Source organism: Dryas octopetala, chromosome 9 (genome assembly GCF_963921425.1).
Source record: "Dryas octopetala chromosome 9, drDryOcto1.1, whole genome shotgun sequence".
NCBI lineage: Eukaryota > Viridiplantae > Streptophyta > Magnoliopsida > Rosales > Rosaceae > Dryas > Dryas octopetala.
The window spans coordinates 7,394,246-7,411,315 of NC_141374.1; the positions used below are offsets into that span (position 1 = coordinate 7,394,246).

General features: G+C 42.3%; 1 long non-coding RNA gene across 1 annotated transcript; it reads right to left on the reverse strand.

Moving 5' to 3' along the window:
- Window positions 1-7,160: 7,160 nt before the first annotated feature.
- On the reverse strand, window positions 7,161-7,679 carry LOC147273570 (uncharacterized). The gene is made up of 3 exons (XR_015124158.1): window positions 7,647-7,679; window positions 7,410-7,493; window positions 7,161-7,284 (listed from the first exon to the last, which is right to left on the reverse strand). It is a non-coding gene; the product is annotated as an uncharacterized LOC147273570 (long non-coding RNA).
- Between the last annotated feature and the right edge of the window lie 9,391 nt (window positions 7,680-17,070).

The following is a 17,070-nucleotide window of genomic DNA, read 5'->3' on the forward strand; positions in this document are numbered from 1 at the left end:
ATCTGGTCAGCCAACGGGGGATCGAGGCCAATCCGGAGAAGATCCAGGCTTTGATCAACATGAAGTCCCCGAGGACACGCAAGGAAATCCAGAGTCTGACTGGAAGAGTCGCCGCCCTGAACCGGTTCATCTCGAAGTCCACTGACCGGTGTCTCCCTTTTTTCAAGGCTCTAAGGGGAGCAGGGAAGGGCATAGAATGGACCCCCCAATGCGAGCAGGCCTTTCAAGATCTGAAAAGGCACATGGGGGAACCTCCCATCTTATCCAAACCAGAGGAAGGTGAAGAACTTTTTCTCTACCTCTCTGTTTCAGACTCGGCTCTCAGCTCAGTTCTAGTAAGAGAGGTCGGCGGTGCACAACACCCCGTCTTCTATACGAGCCGAGCCCTCGCCGATGCCGAGACCAGATATCCAAAATTCGAGAGGATGGCTCTCGCCCTGGTTAGCTCGGCTCGGAAATTGAGACCCTACTTCCAGGCTCATTCGATCGTCGTCTTGACGGATCAGCCACTCAGACAAATCCTGGCAAAACCCGAGACTTCGGGTCGGCTCATCAAGTGGTCAATCGAGCTCGGCGAGTTTGACATCATCTACCGTCCCAGGACGGCCATCAAAGGTCAGGCCATGTCGGACTTCATCTGCGAGTCGACCACCTCAGCGGAAAACCCACCGCGCGCCGACGCTACACCAACCGCGTCTGATCCGAACACAAATGGCGATCACGGCCAGGATGATCTTCTCACCTGGACCCTCTACGTGGACGGATCTTCCAACACCATGGGAAGCGGAGCTGGGCTTGTTCTGATCTCCCCAGAACAAGTTGTGATGGAGTATGCTCTTCGCTTCAGATTTCAAGCATCAAACAATGAAGCAGAGTATGAGGCACTCATCGCCGGACTCAGATTGGCAAGGGAGCTCGGCGCGACCAAACTGAACATCTTCAGCGACTCCCAACTCATTGTCAACCAGATTTTGGGAGATTACGAGACTCGAGAGCCTAGCATGACTGCCTATCTCGAGAAGACCCGTTTGCTGCTCGGGAACTTCCACGAATACAAAATATCCCAAATCCCGAGGGCAGAAAACTGCAGAGCCGACGCCTTGGCGCGCCTAGCTTCGGCCACAGACACCAGATCCGCTAGGCACGTTCCAGTTGAAATTCTGGACAGACCTAGCACCGCCGAAAACGAGGCCGCCGTTATGCAGACCGAGGCCGAGCCGAACTGGATGACGCCGATCATCAGCTACTTGGTCTCCGGAATCCTCCCCCCGGAGAGGGACAAGGCACGTCTCGTCAAGACCAGATTGGCTCGGTTCAGCATGATCGATGGTCAGCTCTACAAGAGGAGTTTCTCCCTGCCCTACTTACGGTGTGTCACTCCCCAAGAAGGTCAGGATGTGCTGAGAGAAATTCACGAGGGGATATGCGGAAACCACTCCGGAGGAAGGGCCCTCGCCTACAAGACGATCAGACAGGGTTACTTCTGGCCGACGCTGAACAAGGACGCAGATCACCTCTCTCGCTCTTGTGTCAAATTCCAGCAGTTCGCCGCAGTCCCCCATCAACCTCCCCAGTTGCTGACCTCCATATCCAGTCCCTGGCCGTTCGCGCAGTGGGGACTCGATTTGATCGGCCCAATGCCGAAGGCGAAAGGGCAAGTCACCATGGCCGTAGTAGCAGTCGACTACTTCACCAAGTGGGCCGAAGCCGAGCCTCTAGCCACTACGACGGCCGAGCGGAAGGAGACCTTCGTCTGGAAGAACATCATATGCCGGTTCGGCATGCCGCACACCATCATCGCGGACAACGGCAAGCAGTTCGACTGCAACAAATTCAGGAGTTTTTGTTCACGTCTGAACATCAACTTACGCTTCACCGCTTCTTATCATCGGCAGTCGAACAGACAGGTCGAGGCCATCAACAAGATCATCAAGAAGACCCTCAAGACTAAGCTTGATAATGCTAAGGGGAATTGGCCTGAACTCTTGCCAGAGGTGCTTTGGTCTTACCGAACTTCCTATCGCAACTCCACGAAGGAAACACCTTATGCATTGGCATTCGGAACTGATGATGTCGTCCCGGTCGAAATGGGGACTCCTTCATTCCGAACCGGTACATACAATCCTGAGATCAATGACACCGGACTTCGGCTCGGCTTGGACATAATCGAGGAGAGGCGAACCGACGCCAATCTCTGCCGAGCCGCTTACCAACAGAGGGTGGCCAAATACTACAACCAAAGGGTCAGGCCCAGGAGCTTCGGATTGGGCAGTCTCGTCATGAAAAAGAATCCCCTTGCCGTCAAGGAGAGCTCATTCGATCCGAACTGGACCGGACCATACAGAATTACAGGCATAGTCAAGCCTGGCACTTACAACTTGGCCACTCTGGCTGGGAAGCCTCTCAAGCATAGCTGGAACGCTGAACACTTGAAAACTTATTATCAGTAAAAATGTAGTTAGGATCGGGGACTGTCTTCTTCTTCTTCTTATTTTTCGAAGCAATGAAAGGATGAACACATTTTGACTCATCTTCTTCTTATTTTTCGAAGCAAACACTGGGGACTCTACTCCTATACACTTTCAACAAAGATGAAAGATCTAAGTGTTTCCTTCGAAAAATTAGTAAACCCATGTGCCGAGCCGAAGTGCCACTTTCGGCCCGACGCTCGGTACATTACAGACTCATCAGGTCTATAAACTCATGTGTCGAGCTGGCGCGCTACTTTCGGCCCGACGCTCGGCATATTACAGACTCATCAGGTCTATAAACTCATGTGTCGAGCTGGCGCGCCACTTTCGGCCCGACGCTCGGCATATTACAGACTCATCAGGTCTATAAACTCATGTGTCGAGCTGGCGCGCCACTTCCGGCCCGACGCTCGGCATATTACAGACTCATCAGGTCTATAAACTCCTGTGCCGAGCTGGCGCGCCATTTTCGGCCCGATGCTCGACATAGTACAGACTTATCAGGTCTATAAAAATCTCTGTCCGAGCCGAAGCGACTTTCTACAGTCCTAACGCTGAACAGGATATTTCTAAAAGAAAAATATACACTCCAACCAAAACTTTCATCGTGCATGCCGAGCCGATCTGAAAGTAGGTTTGAATATTTTTCTCAAAAAACAAAATTCCTAAATATCTCAATGGGTATGCCGAGCCCATCCGGGATCACTAGGGTTTTTGAATTCCTGCTTATCTTCATTATGCTTATCAAGCTGATCCGAAGACAAGTTTCTAATATATCATTACCATTCATTTTCATTGCGATCGGCATGCCGAACCGATCTCGAAATGTCTTGGTTTTCATTATGTCTCTTACTTTTATCATTTTCTTATTCATGTGTTACTGGGTTATATCTTTAGCTTAATTTCCGAGCTGAACTGACAGTAACTTGACAAAAATACTGAATAAAGAACATACTGATAAAATTAAACAAAAGATAAAACCAAATACAAATTGTTCCAAAATTAGTCAAACCCGAGCCACACCTCGGCTCGGGGAGAAAAAGTAAAAACATAAAAACAAAATCAACAATCATGCAGATCGTTCGGCAGGGCCCTCCAGGATTGGCTCAGTAGACTCCTCGGGCGTTTCCTCGCCGAGCTGCACCACCTCAACCCCGCCGATCTGCATCTCAGCATTGGGATCGGATTCGGGAACTGGGGGGATCGGGGTCGGCTCGCAGTCAGGCGGCGGAGGATCCTCCGGAGTCGGCTCGGCTTCGGTGGGGACTTGGCGATCGGGAGGAGGAAGTTCATCATGCTGACTTCCCTGGGTACCCTCCTCGTCATCGGACTCGCCGAGGAATGAGACATCCCAGTCCGGCCTCTTCGACCGGATCGACTCCAAAAGCTCCTGATACCCTTCAAAATGGGCATCAGCCAGCGCCTGGACGCTCGGAAGCCCAGCCCGGCGCCGAGACTCAGCGGCCCTTCGCTCAGCCTCCTCGACGTCCTGCTGGAGTTGGTCGGCAAGTTGCCCCAGGTCAGCCGCTTTCTGCTCCGCAGACACAAGCTCCTTCCCGAGCCGAGCGACCTCTACCTCCTTCTCGGCCAGCTTGGATCGCAGACCCGCCGACCGATCGCGCTCGGCCTTGACCGCCCGCTCGGCCTCGGCCAGCTTCTCCTTGAGCTCCAGGATTCGCTCCCGAAACCTCCCCATTTTCGCCTCGGCCTCGACGGCGGCGTGGGCGGCTTCGAATTGCCTCATGGCGAGCTGCAAGAACAACAAAAAAGAACTTATCATTAATCCGAATCGAGCGGATGAACGTAGTCCGAAGTGAAGAGGACTTACCAACATGGCTTGCCGGGATGTGCTCAGAGCTTTATGGCTGAAGCTCGGCTCCTCCTGACCGGCCCAGAGCCCCTCCTGCACCTTCGACGTCATCACGCGCTTGAGGCCCGAGACGAACGGCTCGAGGGAAGGGTCTACTTCTACCGTCTTCAGGGGTGCCGAGCCAGACGCTTCGGCACTAGGACCACTGGGCTCGGCCCGAGCTCTCTTCTCCACCCGGGCCTCGGTCTGGGGAGCTTTCCTTTTTTCGCCTTGCCGAGCCGGCCTCGGCACAGAAGGTCCAGGCTGAGCTGCCGCTGCGACAGGAGCCTGGACCGGCTCGGCAGGAGCTCGCCCCGCGGCCTTCCTCTGGACGCTCCGAGCGGCCTTCCTCCTAAGACGAGCCTCCAGCTCGGTGGGCGCCATTCCCCTCTCGGCTCGTGGATTCCACCTGGGCACAAACCAGGAGATCCCGCTTGATCTGATCTGAGTTTCCCCGAGCAGAAACTTAGTTGACAAGTATTCTGCTGGTGAGTCCCTGATCGCGGCGATCTGGTCCTTGAGCTCGCCCCTCAGCTTGTATTTGCCCCAACTGACTGCAAAGGCGAAACCAAAAAGAGTTAGACAAAAAAAAAACGATTATTATAAAACATGTACAAATTGTCCTCGGATCGGCCCCAAACTTCCAATGCCCACCTGGAATCCTAAAGGCTCTGGGGACCCGAGCCGAGGTAGTGTTGTTCGGATCGGCGAACTCTCAATCCCCAGAGACAAATAAGTATCTTCTCTTCCATGTCTTCTGGGAGGAGGGATTCCCACCGAAGAGTGGCCCCGAATACGCCTGGAGGTTGTAGAATCCGAGCTCGCTCTGCTTCGACCTCAGTGCATAATTGCAGAACAGGAGATCCTTGTCTGGCACACACTTGTGCACTTTGTGCCACAAGATGTGCATTGACAGGATAATCCTGTATACGTTTGGGTTTAGTTGGTGTGGCGCCGCGCCGATCGTCGCGAGCCAGTCCTGCAGAAAGGGGTGCAGGGGAAGCCGAACCCCGTTCTCGAACATCTCGGGGTACATTGTCACCCATCCTTTTGGGGGTCGGCTCGGCTTCTCTTCCCCGATCGGCAACCTCGTCAACACGGAGTCGGGAATCGAGTACCTATCCCTCAGATCCCCGAGATGATATTCGGTCATCTCATTGGGGATCTGATCGGCCTTCCACGCCAGTTCCTCGTAGAAGTCTGGGTCGATCGGACTCCCCGTCACCTGCTGACCCGAGGACGAGGTCGATGCTTCATGCCCCCTGTCCCTTTCATTTGAGCCCGAGGTGAGTCTGCTCGGGATGGTGGCGATCGGCTCGACATCAAGAGGTTCTTCGTCACCGCCTTCGGCCACCCCTTGTTCCCGGTCGGAACTCAGTACTTCGGGGTTTTCCTGATCCCCTCGAGCTCGGCGCTCCTCGCCTGGATTGCGATTCAACGCCGAGCCGACCTCGTCCAATTCTTCGGACAAACCGTCCCAGCTTGCCTCACCCGCTGGAGGACTCCGGCTCAGCTCGGCATCACTTTCTCCGTCAAACGCCTCTCCGGAGCCGAGCCGATCACTTGAGTCGGATCCAGACATTACTAACAGTTTCTCTTTTTCTCTCTCTTGCTTTTTGGATCAAAAAGGGCCCTTTTTCAAGAACACCAAGAACACACACCCAGAAAACCCGAAATGCAAAAAACTCAGAAAGGAGGAGAATCACTTACTGGTTTTCCTCCGCCCAAAGTTTCCGCCCCCAACACCCTCTGAACCACCTCGCCTATCGCCGTGTTTGGTCGGACTTGGGATCAGACCACCACTCAACCAACGGGGAGAGAGAGAGAATCGCGGTGGGAGAGAGAGAGTTTCGCAGGGAGAGAGAGTGAGCTTCTGAGAATGTGAAGGGAAGGAGAGAGAAATGGTCACTTTTATACCCCCATGCAAATCAATCTCAGCTGTTCAAAAGTGGCGCTTCAAATCTCAGATCTTGACACCTGTCAAGCATTCAAAATACCCATAAATGAGGTGACCCTTACGTTCCCCCATGCAGAAATCAAACGTCCCTTCGCCTGCCCCCGAGATATTTTCACTACAACAAAAATGTCGATAGATATCAGTCGTGGACTGATATCTATTTGGGTAACCGTCTGATATAGCGCGTCGTGATATCTAATGTTCACATTTTAGATATCAGTTTTAAACTGATATGTAAACATTGTTTATATATCATTTTTCTTTTTCAACCTGATGTCCTAAATACAAAATGGATATCCAATTTGATATTATTTCTAATATCTATAAAATCCAAGTATCAATAGTATTGGTCAATAGATATCGTATTTGATACTAATACTGACATATAACTCGATATCAATATCAGGTTTGAGGTAGAATATGATATAAAATCATGGTATCAATATCAGGTTTGAGGTAAAATATGATTTAAAATCTTGATATCAATATCAGGTATGAAACTGGCCCTGATATCTAAATATTGTTTATATATCAGGTCTCAGAGAGAACCTGATATCAAACGGTTTAACATTTCAGTTTTTAGACTAAAACTGATATTGTTTATTATTTTAAGTTTAAAAAAGAAATTTGAAATGTATGATATATATCAGTTTTTTTCACCTAAAAGGCATATTAATGAATTGAACATACAATTGTGGCTATAATTTGAATATAAGGGCAAAATGAATATATAAACACTGAATCAAAATTACACATTCATTAGAATATAATAATTGCATTGATAATTTCATAATAAAAATAAGTCAAGTATTACAAGCTACCAAACTATTAGAACTAAAATTAATGTCCAAAGAGTCATGCATATACCAAAATAACTAAGCTACACATCACCTACAAAGTATATATGACTCGAATAATAAGGGGCTTGTCACTTGAAAGGCTTCACTTTTCCTTGAGGCGTTGTCCGTGTCGATAAGCAAATGCAAGAGGAACCAGCAAGCCCAAACCTGATCAACAAGAAATACATTAAGAACATTTTGCAACATAAATGAAAGAAAATAACTAGAGATTTTCAATATTCAAATTCTTGAAGCTGTTCAAGCACCAAATTAAAAGAGGCATGAGACCAAACCTCTCTGCTCTAGCCTTTCTCTTCTGCTGATCCTCTAACTTTTTAGATGCTTCTGATCCATGAGATGTGGAAACAGTACCAAATCTGCAATAATTAAGATCCATGATTATCTCATTTTCAGAATCAACTGCACCACAAAAATCTATGAGCTGAAATAAAAAGAAAAGAAAAGCAACTTTAAACATAAGGAAATAGGACATGCTGCACATGCACATACAAAAAAGTGCATTCTCATACCTTGTACAAAGCAGCAAGTTCATCCACCAACCTGAAACCAAGCGATGAATTAATTAATGTAAAAGATAAAGGATTCCATGTTTAATGAAAGCCTGATTTTATACTAAAACTACATTTAAACCATAACTCACTACACCCACCTACCCACCTACAAAGGCACACACAGAAGAATATCATTCTTAAGTAAGAAGATGCTCTCACCAGTAAAACAGCCATCATCATCAGCATGCATCCACAGAAAGAAGAGATAGAAAATGCTCCTGAAATGAGTTAATAAAAAGGCAACTAACATCAACATTTAAACTATTCTAACAACAATAAACTGCATAACTCAATTTACTCAAATGTATCAAACTTTGTATTCTGCATATTATAAGTTACTTTCCATCTTGATAATCTCTGCAAACATTTTCAGAAATTTTAATTAATTTAAGACAGTAATATATAATACTATGCTCATTTAGACATATTTTTTTATTAATAAATGTAACAGATGCACATATCTTTTAAGTACCAAATCTGCCATAAAGATCAATGGTAGTTTACAGCAGAATTATCAAATCAAAGCAAACAAAAAAGAGATAAAAAAGATAAAGAAAGGCAAGATAAGAGTATTAAAGATTAAATGGAAACTGATAGCAGACTTGGCATTGCATTTCTTTTGGGTACAGAACTCCAAAACCCTTGCAAGATTGTGTGAAAGATCAAATATGACACTGCATTTCTTTTGCTGGAACTCTAATACCTGCAAAGAATGTTTACTAAATTACATACAAAATCTAGTGTGGAAAATACCAAGCATACCACTCAAACTATTACTGACTTATACCACATACCACATCAAACTCAAGTATCCAAATAAAATTCAAAAAGAAAAAAAATATATATATATGCTACCAGTCATGAGTCTAATGACTTTTATTGCATCACATGATCTATATTAGTCTTGACTGCACAACACATTTCTCACCTAACAATGAATGGTGGTAGAAGAATTGGGGTGTGTTTTCATAATTTATGCAGGTGTATTTGTCAACACAAAATCTAAAGCTAAGATCAATCAACTTGATCAATTGATCTCATTGGCCAATACCATTAGCTACAATAATCGAAATGCATCTGTTACTCACAACAAGTGCAGTATATCAGTTACTCACAACATGTGCTATGTCTCTTCGAGTCGTCTTCTGAGCTCTGGGACCAGATTGGCAAGCTTCTCCAGTTCTTCCATACTCAGACCTAGACAAAGAAATAATTTGGTACAAAATAAGAAAAAGAAACGAGTCATGTAATCAACCATCCCCCAGAATTATAATCAGTAATTATTTATGTAGTCAAGCAGATGAACCTTAACAACTAAGAGAGGGAGGTAGCTCAATGAGAGAGGGAGCAAGATCTGAGACACAAAATTAGCAAATTAACATCAAATTAAGACTAAAAATTGAAGACCCAAACAGAGAATTAGAAATAGAAACCCTAAATCCCTAATAGAAACCCTAAATAAAAATTACCAAAACAAAACAAAAAGATAGAGAGGGTGTGATAGAAAATTACCAATGAATGGCATTGATTCAATGTCACCTAAGAAGAAAGAAAAAGACTAATATCTTGCAGCTGAAAGTAAGGATCAACCAACCTGAACAGAGGTGCAAATCCATCAAATATAAAAACATAAATTATTAATAAGTCATTTGCATAGTTAACCTGCCTGCAGTCTTGTCTTTATAATATCAATGGGATATAAAGCTGTTTCAACAATAACACCAGCTGTACCTCCTGCTATAACACCCTCTGCAAAATCCACCATACTAGTTAAAGAAAGGATACAGTATGTAACAAACTTAGGCCTGACATACTCGAAGAAATAGACAATGTTATAAATTCAAAAGCTATTGCCCTCCCTCTTCCCCTCCGTTCAACTACAAGCTTGTTATTATTGTTTATTTTTCTGTTGTAATAAAAAGAAAGAATTGCTAACTTGTACAATTGCTCTGACATGAAAAGGCTAAAAGGGAATTGTGCACATCCAATTGGGAGAGAAAAATAAATAAAAATTGTAAGCATTTCCTGTATTTCCTTCATTGTTTAAAATAAATATTGAGAGAGAAAAATGTTTTAAACATCTTATAATCCAAGGTCTTTTGAAGAGATAATGAAATCCATATATTGTATATTAAATCATTAAAGATTAGCAGTCTTTAATACATTGATCAACTCAAAGAATTAAACTTAATTATGATTCTTAGTAAAATGCAATCTAGCAATCAATACATAAGTAACTTCGATCAACACTAAACAATATGCTGCATAGGAACTTCACTTGCAAATTTTAAACGTACCAAATAAAGTAAGCAAGAAATCAAATGGTTTATCTTCATGCATGCTGACAGATGCAAAAGACTTCTGTGTAGCAATATGCATTTTCTAGCTACATGCATATGCCATATTACCTGTTCAAACACAAAAAAATGCAACAGCATACAATAAAAAATACCTATATGTGCTATAACCCAACATCATCAAAAGAAAGAGCTTACATACATTAAATCACTATATGTTCTATAATCCCTATATATGAAGTGTAAGCTACATTGTAAAACCCGGGTATTATTCTAGAGAACCATTACTTCTTTTGTTGAAAGCTCTGTTTCAAGGATAAACAGAACCATATATCAAAGATTTATAACATCAGCTACAACTCAACCTTCATAGAAGCAATCAATCTTAACATTCATACACCCATTTGACTAGACAACTTCAACGTATGAAATGCATGTAGAATCAACTATGGTACACCCAAAACTGAAACCTAAAACTCAAAATAGAAATTAAAAAACTCAAGATAGGATTTCCTTACCTCAAACAAGCATAATCAACAACCTGAAACATAAAAACTAAAATTAACACAGAAAACTAAAATAAAAACTATCAGTAAATTAAAAAACTGACAAATAAAATTATCACCAAAAATGGTGGTGGCTCCGATGGTAGGGCAGTGGGTCGCTCAATTGCTGGAGAAAAATGAAATGAAAATCCAAACTTTTATGTAAAACCCCAAAGACCTTGGTGAACGGCGGATCAGAGGGAGTAGATCTGAGAGATTGAAGAGTAGGTTGGGAGGTTCAGCGCACCGAGGAGAGAAGGTTGGTGGTGGCGCGAGACCTTGCTGCCACCAGAAACGATGGATCGCTGGAAATGGGTTTGACACATTTAGGGTTCGAATCGGGTCCTTGGCTGGTTGTTGGAGGAGACGGAGACCAGAGGGAGAAGGGGGAGGAGGAGGAAGCGACGGCGACGGCCGAGAGGCTAAGAGTCAGAGGGTGAGAGAGAGACAGAGAAGTGAGAGTGACAGAGAAGTGAGAGTGAGAGAGACAGACGAACTCACAATGAAGTCTGGGAGTGGCGACGACGACGGCGATGGCCACGATGAGTGTGTGACACTGATGAGCTGAGACAGTTTTTGCGAGATGAAATTTGCGAGAGAGAGACAGAGAGGTGAGCTGAGAGATAGACCTAGGTTTTTAATTTTTAGCATATCTGTATATGTGTTGGGACTTGGGACTTGGGAGTAGGACAAAAAAATTTAAGTCAGGAAAAACACATTACATATCAGTCAGTTTGAGTGATAGGATAAAAAATTATAAGTGTTGTGTTAAGATATCAGTTAATAATTTATACTGATGTCTTTATAAGTTCTTAGAAAAATGAAAATATTATATATCAGTTGAAAAAAACCATGTGATATCTAATAGAGTTTAGAAATCAGCTAAAAAATTATCTGATATTATAATTTTTACAATATCAGTCATATTCAAATCTGATATAAAATGGGTGATATCTATTGACAATATTCTTGTAGTGTTTGGCCAAACACAAGTCATCACTTGTTCGGATCTTCAGGAACATGGTCCTGTTGAGTTCGGCTCGGATCAAACAAAAATGCCAGTCTTGAGAAGGTCATCACATTTCAGCTTCCAACCCACCACTGTCCGCTCGGATCGGAAGCTGGGGGACTCCTGTTTGTGGATAAACCCACACCGATCCAACAGCCAATCCTGGCTGGACACGTGGCTGGTCAGACTTTGACCTCCACATCATCACTGCCCAGCACTTCCTCCCCCAGCTCGGACCGGATCTCCATGTCGGGTCCACCATGTTCGGCCCGGGCCGAACCGATGATCTTCCAGGGGATTGAGTGCCCATTTTTCCACGGTCATTCCAGTTCGGATCGGCTCGGCACCGAAGTGACCTCCTTTCGAGTTCTGACGTCGGCCAGTTAGGGCTCGGAGGGACCCCTATCTCTCGGGTCGGCTCGACTTGGAATCCCATGTCCGATCCGATCACACATAGACTTCATGCGTACGCATAAGGATATATGTTCGGTTCGGCTCGGCTCTCCGTCGCCATTCCCAGGAAGATCACATTGGGATGAACCGCCACACTTAAATGCACCTGACACAAATCTTCTGACAGATAGAATATCCAGTCTGCATTCGTGACTACTGGGTTTGCCTGAACCTTCCAACCTTGCATTTAATGGAGCATTCATTGCAGCATTGAATGCTGAGGAGGTGAGCAGCTGTACATGCAACTAGTTCTGACCAGGCGCGTGGGTCACTGGCAACCATTCATTCACATGCAGGTATCTTACTCATCAAGACTTCCTTTGCTTGTATATATATCAACTCATATGTGCAAAAAACATGATGAATCTACCCACAAACACTTACACAAAAATTCCCACTCACCAAAGAGCTTACCCAACTTGCTGAGAATAACCCAGAACATTTGCCTTGTTCTTCCTATTCTCCCAAGTTCATCCTCTGTTCTTCCTCATCCACCATCAAACACCATCACTGATTTCATCATCGGAGCGTGTTTGGCTGGTACCACACCGGTCCATCTCCTTTGATCTTGTTTCTTTTGCAGGAAGATCTCAATCAACATCCACTTCATCATCCAGCAAAGCATCTGATCAGCCAGATCAGCATTTCTAAGTTGTTGCATCTACCTCACGAGAATTTGCATCAACAATTACATTTGTACCCTTTCATGCAACTAACATATGTCATTTATTGCCAATAAATTTGACAGGAGTTTAATTTGAGATCAATTGCAAAATTAACAATTCACTTTTAACCCCCTCACTGTCCCTCTCTCTATTTGTCTCTCCTACTATAACTTTATTTAACTTTCCATCATACATGCATGCATACTATGTCTATGATACTATCATACTTCTAATAATAAATAATAGTTTTCTTTCCTTTTCTTATTCTCTTCAATTTTGTCTTCCATTTTTCCTTTTCTTTTCTTTTTTTGGTCTGACTTCCATTTTTCCTAATAAAAGACAACCTAAAATTGCTACTCGTATATATTGATGCCCCTACTCCGAGTGCTTGCACTAAATTAATAAGTTGGTCCCACACCACACTCCTACTCAGAAAAGTTGAAAACAATTGTGGAAAGAATCTGTGGAGTTGATACTAAAAACTCAAAAGTATAGTACAATACTGTGACGGTGTATTTGTGTGAGTGAATCTAACCATCGTTCAAGACATCAGCTACAAGTCAAACAAGCTTCGTCAAATGACTTGAATATAAGGTCGGGCCCACAGACTATTGCAGACAGATTATAAAGGGTCCAAGTAAGAGTGAGACTTGTTAATAATAGGGTGTTTTACTTAAAATTATAAATGAAAAAGATATTTAAAATTTTAAACCAAATTTCAGCCTGCTAAAAAATTAAGTTGCAGCCCAAATTTTAATTTTACTTGGTTGCTCTGCTGCCACGGTCCACTCTGATGCACAATTACTTCCATCAATTTTTGATTGAGTCCATGGTTAAATGATGAGGGGTTGGTGTAATGACTGATTTGTGCGATTAGGTTAGTGTGATGGTTGATTGAATAATCGGGTTGGTGATTGCTTGATTAAGTAGCTGCCGAGTTGAACTTTCATTTCTTGCACATACCTGGTTGGCGAGAAAGCGGAAATTTTGATGCTTTGCTTTCAAATTTGAATATGGAAGAAGCTGAGATTTGGGCGTCATGGGACTTGACATGCTAGAGAGTAGACATCTTCCTTTGCTTGTCAGACACCTACTGTAGTTTTGGGCTAACGTTAGCTTTTGGCCCAAATGGCTTGTTAAGAATGTCTTAGGCTATGTCATGATTCATATGTTGTCTTTTTTATTTTAAGAAATTATTTTGTATAATTGATATATTGTCATGTGTTATAACTAATTTATGTGTTAAAATTTATGTGGATGTTATTAATATTATACCTTACAAATATAAATATATCGTCTAATAATACCTTTACACTTTAAATTGGTCATACTACGTGACGGTAAATCGATTACACCCAATAATTTTTTTTTTTGTCAATTGTCATATTAGAGCATGTGCAATAGAGACCAATTGACAACTCAATTGGCATTTATTGACAATTTGAAGCAAAAATGATTTGCAATGAGGTGTCAATTGGCAATAAATGAATTGAAATGACAATTAGAAGATCAAAAAATTAACTGACAATTGCCAATTGATCTAGAGTTAATAAATGGACCGGTGTAGATTGTCTATTTTTGACCGGCCCAAGGAATTAGTCTGGTGCACAAAAGCTAGCCTAAGACACCTTCGATTACCAAAAAAAAAATTAAAGAGACCTACCATGAAAAAAAGTGACATGAGAAGAGGGAAAGTGGTAAATAGCTACCTTGCGCGTGGGCCCCTCAAGCTTGCTGCAACATCTGTGCTTGATATTGGGCCATCTTGCTTGTTGATCTTTGGGTACTAATATGAATTGTGATTTTTTTATTAAATTTGGGTATTAATTTAAATTATTAAATATTATTAAATATTATGCTCATTTTAAAGATCTTATAGAGATAATTTCAATGATATAATTTTTAAAATAAATAAATTTATAAATTTTAATTTGTAAGAAAATATACGAATATATTAAAAAATATATAGTTATCGACTTATATTTTGACTTGAACAATTGCAACAAAATAAGTTTATGTCAAGTTAATAATTGAAAAAGGAGGTAAATAGGCTTGTATGAATGTCTTCTTTTCTTTTACCTTATTGTTTTATTTTACATATTTATCTTTCAAAATATAGTTGTTTTGGTTAATGGATTTTGCTAGAAAATGGTATTGTAGATTCGTAGGAAAAGTCATTTTTTGTGAAGCCAATAACACTGTGTGTGGCTTAGACTTTACAATAGTAGAGATTTGGACATACCCTAGCTCTTATCAGGAGTCCAGCACTTGGCCATGCTTTTTAGTTTTTAAAAAAGTTTCAAAAAAGAAATAAAAAATATATATAAATAAGAAACCAAAAGAATAATGTTGTACGTGGACCAATTAGCAAATGGTTGGATTATCCTCTCTCAATTTTGTTAAAATATCAAAAGGGGCCCACAGCAGCCCTCTTGCTCTTCCTCCAGTGACTCACGATCCTTATAAAACTATGAATCATTGAGTACAGTAGAAGAGCACCGAGAAAGAAAAAAAATATATATATATATAAAAGAAGAAGAAGAAGAAGAAAAAATGGGTCGCTCTTCATCTACAGCAACAACAGCAGCTCTCTTAGCGGCAATGCTGCTGATGACGACGACCCTCTTCACCGCGACTCACTGCGCGAACAACAACCAGACCTCCTGGCTGATTGCTGACTTGGACTTGGACTCGGAGCTCATGATGGACTCGGAGATCAGCAGAAGAACACTCGGATCCATCGATTACTCCAAAATCGCGTCGAATCGGAACAAACCTGCCTCCTGTGACCGCCAGAACAAACCCAACTGCAACCCTCCCCGAAACAGCAAGCCCCTACCTCCCAACTGTGACACTTACACTCGCAAGTGCCACGGATATTAAACGACGCCGTTTTCGGCCAACTGCTGGTTTAATCTCATTTTCTCCGCTTCTTCAATATATATCAATGGATCTTTCATGATCCAATGAATAATTATGTGATGTGTAATTGTTGTATCAACCAAAATCAAATGTGGGTTAATTACTCTTGTTTCATCATGAATGTGTGATTTGAATTAGATTCAAATTGTAACAGCAACTATCATCTCGTATCAATTAATTGTTTCTCTTTGATTTAGGATTCTAATTTCTCTGTTAATTTAGTAATTTTTTCCATTTTACTAGACTTCATAGTTATAAGGTTTTATTTTTTTAAGTCTATTTCAAAAATAGTCGTGATTACCCAGCCCACTCGGTAGACTAAAATTCTAGCCCGTCCACTTTCATTTCCTCTCTCTCTGTCTCTCTGTTTTTCCGGCGATCTCAACGGCAAAAGGACCATCGTCCTTCCTTCTCCCTCTCGACGTCTCTCTCTTGCCCATAAACCGACCAAAACCTACAACCCAGACCCAAGCCCAATTGGCCCTCTTCCGCTGTTGACCTCATTTTCTGACTGAATCGGAACGGGCCACCACATCCAGTCGACTCCCTTGACGAGCTGGTCACTCCAATGTATTTAGATTCCCCATCCAACCACCTGCGAAGGTGAATCGAAGCTCCAAAGTCGGTGGATTTCCCGGCCAATTTCTGGGGCTCCGGCGATAAAATTTGTCGAGTGAAGTATGAATTTTGATCCTCTCTCACTACTCTACCTATTTGTATGCTTATGATCCAATTGTTGCTCAAAATGAAAAACCCATTTCGTAACCCATGACCACCGTGGGCTCCGCCGCACACGGCTGGTGGCTGGATTGCGTTTCCTTGTTCAATTTTGGTCCCCTTTGAATCCAATTGAAGTATCTGTGCTGAATTGGGCCTAAATTGTATGATTTTTCTCTGTCAGGTGCTCGGCAATTGCCACTATGCGCTCGCATATTGCCACCGTACGACAGTAATTATTTGAATTGCAAAAAGCACTATTAATTGTCATTGTGCGACAATGATAATACCAATGGCAATTTGTCCAGTTTTCATAAAAAAAAAAAATTCATGGAAAATAACATAACGTAGACTTTATTTGTACAAAATAGACCTATTTATCATTACAACTGTTTAAGTGAGTTTAATTATCATTAAAGGCTATAAAATGAACTTTAGAGTAATTTACTTTAATTATAATTTGGTACAGACATAAAAACAAAGTTAGTGAGTTTTACGACATTTTCTTTCATGGCAAAATTACATTTTTGGTCTATATAGTTGCAATTATTTTAAACTTTCATTACCCAGGTTTATTTATAGAAATTTTAATTATTTACGTTCATAACGATTACATTTAAATTATTAGTTTTATCTATTTTAAAATTGGTAAGGATTATAAAATTTACATTTTCAAGCTTATCACAACATTTGATTTGTTGTATTCCTTGATTATCTCTATCTAAGAAAATAAATAAAAAGTAAAAATAAAAAAGTTGTCGGTTGATCATACCA